The sequence below is a fragment of the Etheostoma spectabile genome, chromosome 9 (genome assembly GCF_008692095.1).
Source record: "Etheostoma spectabile isolate EspeVRDwgs_2016 chromosome 9, UIUC_Espe_1.0, whole genome shotgun sequence".
NCBI classification, from domain to species: domain Eukaryota; kingdom Metazoa; phylum Chordata; class Actinopteri; order Perciformes; family Percidae; genus Etheostoma; species Etheostoma spectabile.
In genome coordinates, this window is record NC_045741.1 from 24,516,818 (window position 1) to 24,524,635 (window position 7,818).

The 7,818-nt window shown below is 39.7% G+C and overlaps 1 protein-coding gene across 4 annotated transcripts in view; it reads right to left on the reverse strand.

Annotated features, from left to right (window-relative positions):
• cnga3a (cyclic nucleotide gated channel subunit alpha 3a) overlaps positions 1-1,771 on the reverse strand; it is an 8,683-nt gene extending 6,912 nt beyond the window's left edge. For all 4 annotated transcript variants that reach the window (XM_032526723.1, XM_032526721.1, XM_032526720.1 and 1 more), the window contains exon 1: positions 1,521-1,771. The gene's annotated coding sequence lies outside the window, so the exon portion shown is untranslated. The remainder of the gene's footprint in view (positions 1-1,520) is intronic.
• Between the last annotated feature and the right edge of the window lie 6,047 nt (positions 1,772-7,818).

The window sequence follows — 7,818 nt, forward strand, 5'->3', positions numbered from 1 at the left end:
ACTGAGAGTAGCAGCGGATCTGCAGGTGGAATATTTATTTACAGTAGTTTTCTCATTTTAGAAACCAGAGGAGTTGTGTGTAATTGTCCAGTTGTGCTCCACAATTCTCTCAATTTTGCCTCAAATAATAGATTTTTTTGCCGGCTGTGTACTGACTCACTGATCTCTGGGGAACACCAGTGGTTGTAACACGTGCACACATGTAGATTAGTGCTAATACCAGGGAGTTAACCAACCCCCACTAATTTAAATCACCGTGACAGAATCACCAAGAAGCCGAGTACTTGAAGGGTGAGGAAAGGTAAAGCCAGCGCTGTGTCTGTGCATGAAACAGCGAGTCGTTGCATCATCATCATCATCATCATCTCCGAGAATACATATTTAGAATGAAGTGTTTTGGGGAGCCATGTGTTTCTATGCTTTTAAACACAACAACCACAGTTTGATTAAGTCCCAGACTGGAGGATGGTGCAAAGCACTTTGAGCATTTGGGTGAACATATCTTCCATTTGATTTTTCTAATCATACTAATATTCATTCAAAAAAAACTGACAATGACGTACTTGCATTCAAGTGAAAATGTACAATATATCAGTGTTTTTCACAGTTATTTGAACATAAAAAGTTCATAAAATACACTATGCTGGGAAAACGTTTTGTGTCCTCATGTCCACTGTCTATCTTTACCTGAGCCAGATTCATATTGGATATTTCAATATGATGACTGCTGTTACTTGCAAGCCAAATCTCAGTCTCTAGATTATCTGATGCTGACATTTTGTTGAACAAATGTTTTTAACTTCATTAATAATGCTTAGATTCAGTGCTATCCTGACTCTTAAAAACCAATGTCATTGTTTTTGTTGCTGGAGATTAGTTGCTCTGCTGAACCCATGTATCAGGACTAAGAGGCTTGAGTCTTGGCTAAGGTGGGGAATTCATCCAGACATCCTCCTCCCTCCTATATTCTGCTGTATGCCTGCAATAACTCATTATTTTCATTCAATCCAGTTTGAATGTAAACTCACATGTTGATTTTTAACAATTTAGAAATGTTTCTCCTACAAATGTAGGCCTACACATGCTTGGTGAGCTTTCAGGCCTGTCCTGTAAAACTAATACACTTATTATTGGATACCTGACTATTAATAATGATTATTGAATTCTAATATCTCCTAATGCTTGACAATATCAGCCTCCATGTATCATTATGTTCTCTGTGAATAGGCTACTCAACAAGTGGTGTTTCTGTAGTCTACAGATTGTTTGCTGTAACTCATTAAGGGACATTTTGAACCTGTACTACTACCCCGTGTAAAAAAGAAAAAGGAATCCTGAAGCCTCTACATCTTTAGTGGGAGCTGATTGAGCATCTTGGAATACCTGATGCTGCGACAGACTTCAGAGCTGCTTATTATCCCAAATGAAAAGAAACTGGTGCAGATTAACCGTGGATGTCACAATGGGTGTGAAACTCTGGCTAAGTCTCTGATGGCAGAGTAACTGCATTTATAACTCACCCCGTTTCTCACGCTGACATTTGTATTCCGACAAAACAAGTAATTCCCCCCTGATCGCTTCTGTGTAATCCCATCTTCAGAAACACAAACGTCCTCCAGTTCTCCAGCGGAATATTTCCGATCTGAACACAGCGTCACAAAAAAGATGGATGTCGGCTGTCCATGTGTGACAGGTGTGACAGTGTGGCTGACCTCACAGGTCCCAGATCAGGCGAGGGGAGGAGACCTGTCCATAGCCCTTCACTGGCCACAACTCCCAGCCCCAACTAGAACTAGTGGCGCATTGTCAGCAGGGGCGAGTCCGCGGGGGGGGGGGGATGTTGAATAGGATAGAGACCATAATGTTATTCTGCTGTTAAACATCACACAACACGTCACATTCATTTTTAATTTCACTTGTTTTAATTTTTTTGTATCCAAATACAATCCCCATTATCTATTTCTTTAGAAAACAACAACTCCAGTCCTACAGTATGGTATCACAATTTTTCCATATTATTATTATTATTATTAAATATTATTATTATTATTATTAAATATTAGTTGGTCATGTGACAAGGCCTGAGAAATTGGCTGCCAAGGGACAGCACTCTGATCCAATGGAAATCACAATTGTCAGATTGACAGCCATTTTGTGTGTGTCTGTGGGGGGGGGGGGGGGACATAATGAATGTAGACATTTTAAACCGCTTTAGTTACATACTGTACTACTATGTATGCTATGCTACTTTTTGTAACAAATAGGCCTGTTAATGGCAGCCAATTACGTCTAACTCAGACAGCTCTGTGTGGGTTTAAACAGCGGTGGAAGAAGTATTCAGATCATTTACTTAAGTAAAAGCACTAATACCGCACTGTTAAAATGCTTTATGACAAGTAAAAGGCTTATATTGGAAATATTAGGATACTTACTGTAAGTAAAAGTGTGTTAGTATCATTAGGAAAATGTACTCAATGCAATATATAAACTACAACAATATTAATGTGTTAAGGTAACTAGTAACTAAAGTAACTAAAGCTGTCAGATGAATGTAGTGGAGTAAAAAGTAGAATATTAATTGGAAGTCAATCACTTGATGAACAATAGGTGGTGTTGTGTGTGTGTGTGTGTGTGTGTGTGTGTGTGTGTGTGTGTGTGTGTGTGTGTGTGTGTGTGTGTGTGTGTGTGTGTGTGTGTGCTAGTGAGTTAGGATACCGACGAGAGGAGCATCCTACATCACAATGCCTCTTCTGGCTGTCATCCCCGCCCCCCCCCCTCCACCTCACCCACAGGCATAAGGTTAAAAGAGAAATCCTTTGGCAATATTCAGAGCTGCACCGCTAATCCCCTCTTAAACTTGAGAACCCATTTCAGCCACCTAATGCCCCCTCATGGATGTGGTCATTTCAAGTTTTGTCACTTGTGTTGAACAATTTCACTTTTTTTGTCAATCTGTCAATCTATGTTATCAGTTTCCATATTGGTAATTGATCTCTGATTGCTTATATATGATCAACTCACAATTATCTATGGAAACCATTCCTGTAGTTCAGTTAGGAACAATCTGCTGCAGCCTGATAATGTGTTATTTTTTGTGCAACTGTCATCTCAAACTGAAGGGAATTAGCACTGTAATAGACTTTGGATTGTCCGCACTGAGAGTGGGTTTAGTCCGATCCATTAATAGAAACCGTGTACTGGATCCACAGTAAAGGTGCTTATACACAGAGACTCTATGGACAATTACAGTCAGAATCACAGAGTCGGATTTAGATAGAAACGTACATTTGCTTTTAGTCCAACATGTCAAAGATCTTTGTAGGATCTGGTAGGACCAATCACTCTCACCTTCCCCAAACCTTATTAGGTTTCGTCTCCAGGTGCATAGAGATCAATTGAAAGCCTCTTTACATCTCTGCCAGAAGGCACATGGTAAGCACTGCATCCTAAACCCTGGCTTTCCCAGAGTGCAACATGACACAGTGCAACAATTGTCTCCGGTCTGCTGGCTTCCCCGTGCATTTCCAAGTCAATTAGACTGTGCAGCCCCTTTATTTCTATTAAAGCCCTCAGCCATTCAACAATAAGCTGAATCCAAACTGATGTGATGAGACTCTAATCAGGTCGGATCGGCAGCTGGAAGCACAGACTCCTCTTCAGCTCCCAACAGACTGGAAGAGAAAAGAGAAAAAGAAAAGAGCTTGGAATTGTTCCTTGTACGATTTCATGTGACAAATGCGATTGATTGATTGATTGATTGATTGATCTGATACCGATACTGCCTAAAATACTGGTATCACTAACGGCAAACATACTCAAGTTTATGCTTTAAAGTAGTAAATTTATGTTCTTTGTCCGTTACGGCTGACTGTCAAACTGGATAACAAAAGAAAGTTTAATGGCATTCATTCTTTGTGTTTGTTCATGTTTCAATGGTAGCGATCAAATTACATTCATACAGGGATAGTAATAGCAGCTGTTAAAACATAAACAAATATATGTATTTTTTAACACTTTGGCATCGGATCACGTGTCAAAATTGGGAAGGAAAACATGATATTGGAACATCTTTAGTCTTGACAGTACTGTGACTTTTATCCAGATCCTCCACAGTCAGTCCACTTGAAGTGTTCTATATAGGTTTGGACTGGGTTAAGGGTTAACCCTGGTCTGTGGAATAAACGGACCACTGTGGGACTACAGGCAGAGCTTAACAGGAGAGCAGGTGAACAATGAAGGGCTGAGCTGGGTTTGTCTGGGGATTCATTTACAAACACACTCCAGATTTAGCCTAATAATCAGACTGAAGTCTTCAGATATAATCCAGAAGTAACACAATGACAGAATGGATGACTTTTTTGATCATGGGTTATATCTGTCATAAAACATCAAAAGCAATAATCCTTTCAGATTTGGACCCTAGGACTAATTCATATCAAATTAGGGCTCTGTTAAAAAAAAAACAATCCAGATGTGGGCAGCAATTCAGAGGTCTGAAACCAGACTACAACTAAGAAACAGAATACAACCATGCTAGCAGCTTTGGGAGACTCTGCTAAGACATTTAACTGAATGCTAACAGCGAGACTGCTAACATGCTTATGTTTAGCAGGTGTAATGTTCACCATGTTCTCAGTCTTAGTTAGCGTGTTAGCATGCCACTTGGAGCAGTGGAAACAAGCTGTAAGAGAGCATCCTACGTGTTCACCAGCTGGTTGCTAACTCTGTCTGTCTGCCGTTTGGGGCTGGAGAGATAGCCAATGGTAGGTTAAGTCTTTATTTTGGTCCTATAGCCAAAAGTGCTGGGCACTGTAGTTTCCAGAAAACAAATCTTAGACAGGAGTATTTGAGGAACATGTCAGTCATGGTTTGGGGTCAGGATTTTTAATAGTTTTTGGACAACAATGCACGTCTTTGGCACCAAAACACAAGTAGGATGTAAATATGTGGTACACATTGTTGTAGATTTAATAAAGCAGAATAAGATAAGATGGAATTATATTTTTAATGAAATACTGTACAATACATACATACATGACTGTTATGTAAAATTAGAGCACAGGCTGCATAATAAGTAGGCCCTCAGATGAGTCTAAGTGGCTGAGTCGGAGTCCTCTTGTGCTGATGAGTTGTACCCTGTTCATCAGATGCCAGGCATGATTACTTGTACTATGTCATTGTTATATTCCAAACATAGAGGATGATTTATCCTCCGCCAAACCCTCACACCAGGTTGCTATAACAACCTCAAGGGCAAATTCATGGACCAAATACAACGTACCAGGAAAATCTACAGTCACTGCATGTTTAAGGCTTTTCATTGATTTTTTTTGAATTCATAATCCTCTTTTAGTGCAGTAATTTTCATTGTGCTGTAATCACCCACTTGTTTTCTGCTTGTTTTTGTTCTCACTCGCAATCACGTCAACAGAGCACGTGTGTGTGTGCGTGTGTGTTTGTGTGTGTGCTTACCTTTACATTCATGCTTCTCCTTCACAATCACACATCACATGATTGTAAAAGTGAGTGATTGGCCGGGGCGTTGGCAACAATCTTTCCTGCTTTGCTATTAACATGTAATAAGATTTTAGCATATATTCTGTGTATGTATATATATACATATATATATATATATATTGGTATCATGTCTTATTGAATTCTATTTCCTTGGGGGATAGGGGTTATTGAATGTCTGGGGGGGGGGGGCTTGAACTACAATTAAATCTTAATCTTAAAAGTAAAAACTAGGACCATAATCTAAACAGTGCTTTTTGAAATTATGTACATGGTGAGTTCAATGCTAGTAAATACTGTATTTTGTCATATGGTAAGGTGCCTCATTGCATAGTTGAGTATTGGAACAACTACAGTATACACGCAGTAATGTTCAGGTACTGTAGGCTACAGCTGTGTAACATATAGTACAGGAATAGAAGATAGAGAATCCACATGTGAACTTAAATTATAATACAAAATCTGGACACAAAAATGAATAAAAATCAGCTATTGAGAAATTCTTGACTGATTATGTAATGTCACTACTTCTATTTAATCAGACTTTATGGCTCTTATTAACATATTCCAGTGTTAAACCAGGAGCAAGCAGTAAGTCATGTCAAAACTATTCACTCTTTCCTTACTTACAAAAAGGATTTTAGAAACGTGTAAGAACAGTCTTTGTCCTGTTTGATGCATTTCATCCCATTTCTGCCCTCTGCAGGCAGCTTAGGAAGTTGCATTCACCAGCTCAGCAGTGTTTGGTGATGGTTAATTAACCTAACATTATCACAGGGACATTGTTGACATGTCATAGCAGGATTAACAAAGGTGTAACTAAAAATAATGGCTACGTGTCATTGAGGTGTGGCAGTGAGCTAGTACACACAGTTGTTAAGGTTTTTACTGAGACCTGTCTAACAGGTCAAAAATAATCCAAAATTCTTTCATACATAACTTATAACTTGAAATAAAGGTGTGTGTGGAGTCTATATTCCATACATCCCAACTGGGTAAAGCAAAGTAACAAATCAGCTTTAAAAATGAACACCGGTCTTGCTGCGTGTGGCATTCTGCTGGAGTTACTGACATTTGAACATTTAAATGTATTCAATTTAAACATTACTGTATTGTGTTGTAATCTGTGCTGCCTTACATATTTAAGTTAGTAGAAGGTGGTTTGGGCTGTTTCTCTCTGGGTTACATCACTCCAGCAATATCCAGCTGTCAGTCAGGAACGCTGTTCTCCAGCAGGTCTTTCATCCCTCAGGCAACAGCGGATACGATCCTCAAGCCTGACACTAAAACCATGGCCAGACTAGTCTCGCTTTGCCAGACCCTCCTCCACAGCGCTGCGGTGGAAGGTCTGGCCACTCCACACAGCAATCACAATTGTCTTGGGTGGGGCTAAGAGCCGGAAGTTGCCCCGGGGTGCTGCAAAAAAGCCTTAGCCATAGTCCAAATAGATTGACTTTCCTCTAAGCTAAATGATCCGAGTGAATATAATCTGGGTTTTTTATTGTGAAGCGTAGCATTATGTTTTTATTGAGTTTCTTCTTAGCGAAATGCTGAGTCAATTTAAGACCGACCTTTATTGTCAAGAGTATAGAAACGGAAGAGCCAGCGTTATGGCAGTGCTTTTTTCCCTTCACCTTTTTTCCGTGTCTTTTATTTTTATAACAGTTTCAATGCTATCCAAACTATGCAATAACATATCCAATGTTGTCCAAACTGCTCCAAATTCACTGGGTACCCAGGAAACCAAGTGCAAAGTAGGTTGGATGAACGGTTCATGAGATATTTCAAAGACAGACCACACACACACACACACACACACACACAGAATGGACCCACAATGCACAACTCAAGTACGTAAAATGCAATGTTTTATTAGCATGCAAATAAAGCAATGGCGACCGCGTCTAGTAAACAGCAAAAAGGGAAATCCAGGAAAACATGCACAGTCAAAATCCAAGGGGAAACAGGAACTCAGGAATACAGGAAACAACAGGGAAACCCGCTTGAAGCTGAACACCAGGAAGAAGACAATCTCGCACTGGGGTAAGGGGAAGACAGAACTTAAATACACACGACAGGGGAGACAATAAGACACAGGTGCAACACATTAGGGCGGGGACAGGTAATCACACAGGTGGGAAATATACAAAATATACAACAGGAAGTAACACAAGACAACACAAGGGAGAACAGAGAACCTACAAAATAAAAGAAGAAATGGGAAAACTAACAGAAAACAAACTTAAAACAGAAACTTGACACACTGACAAAACATGACACACACACACACACACACACACACAC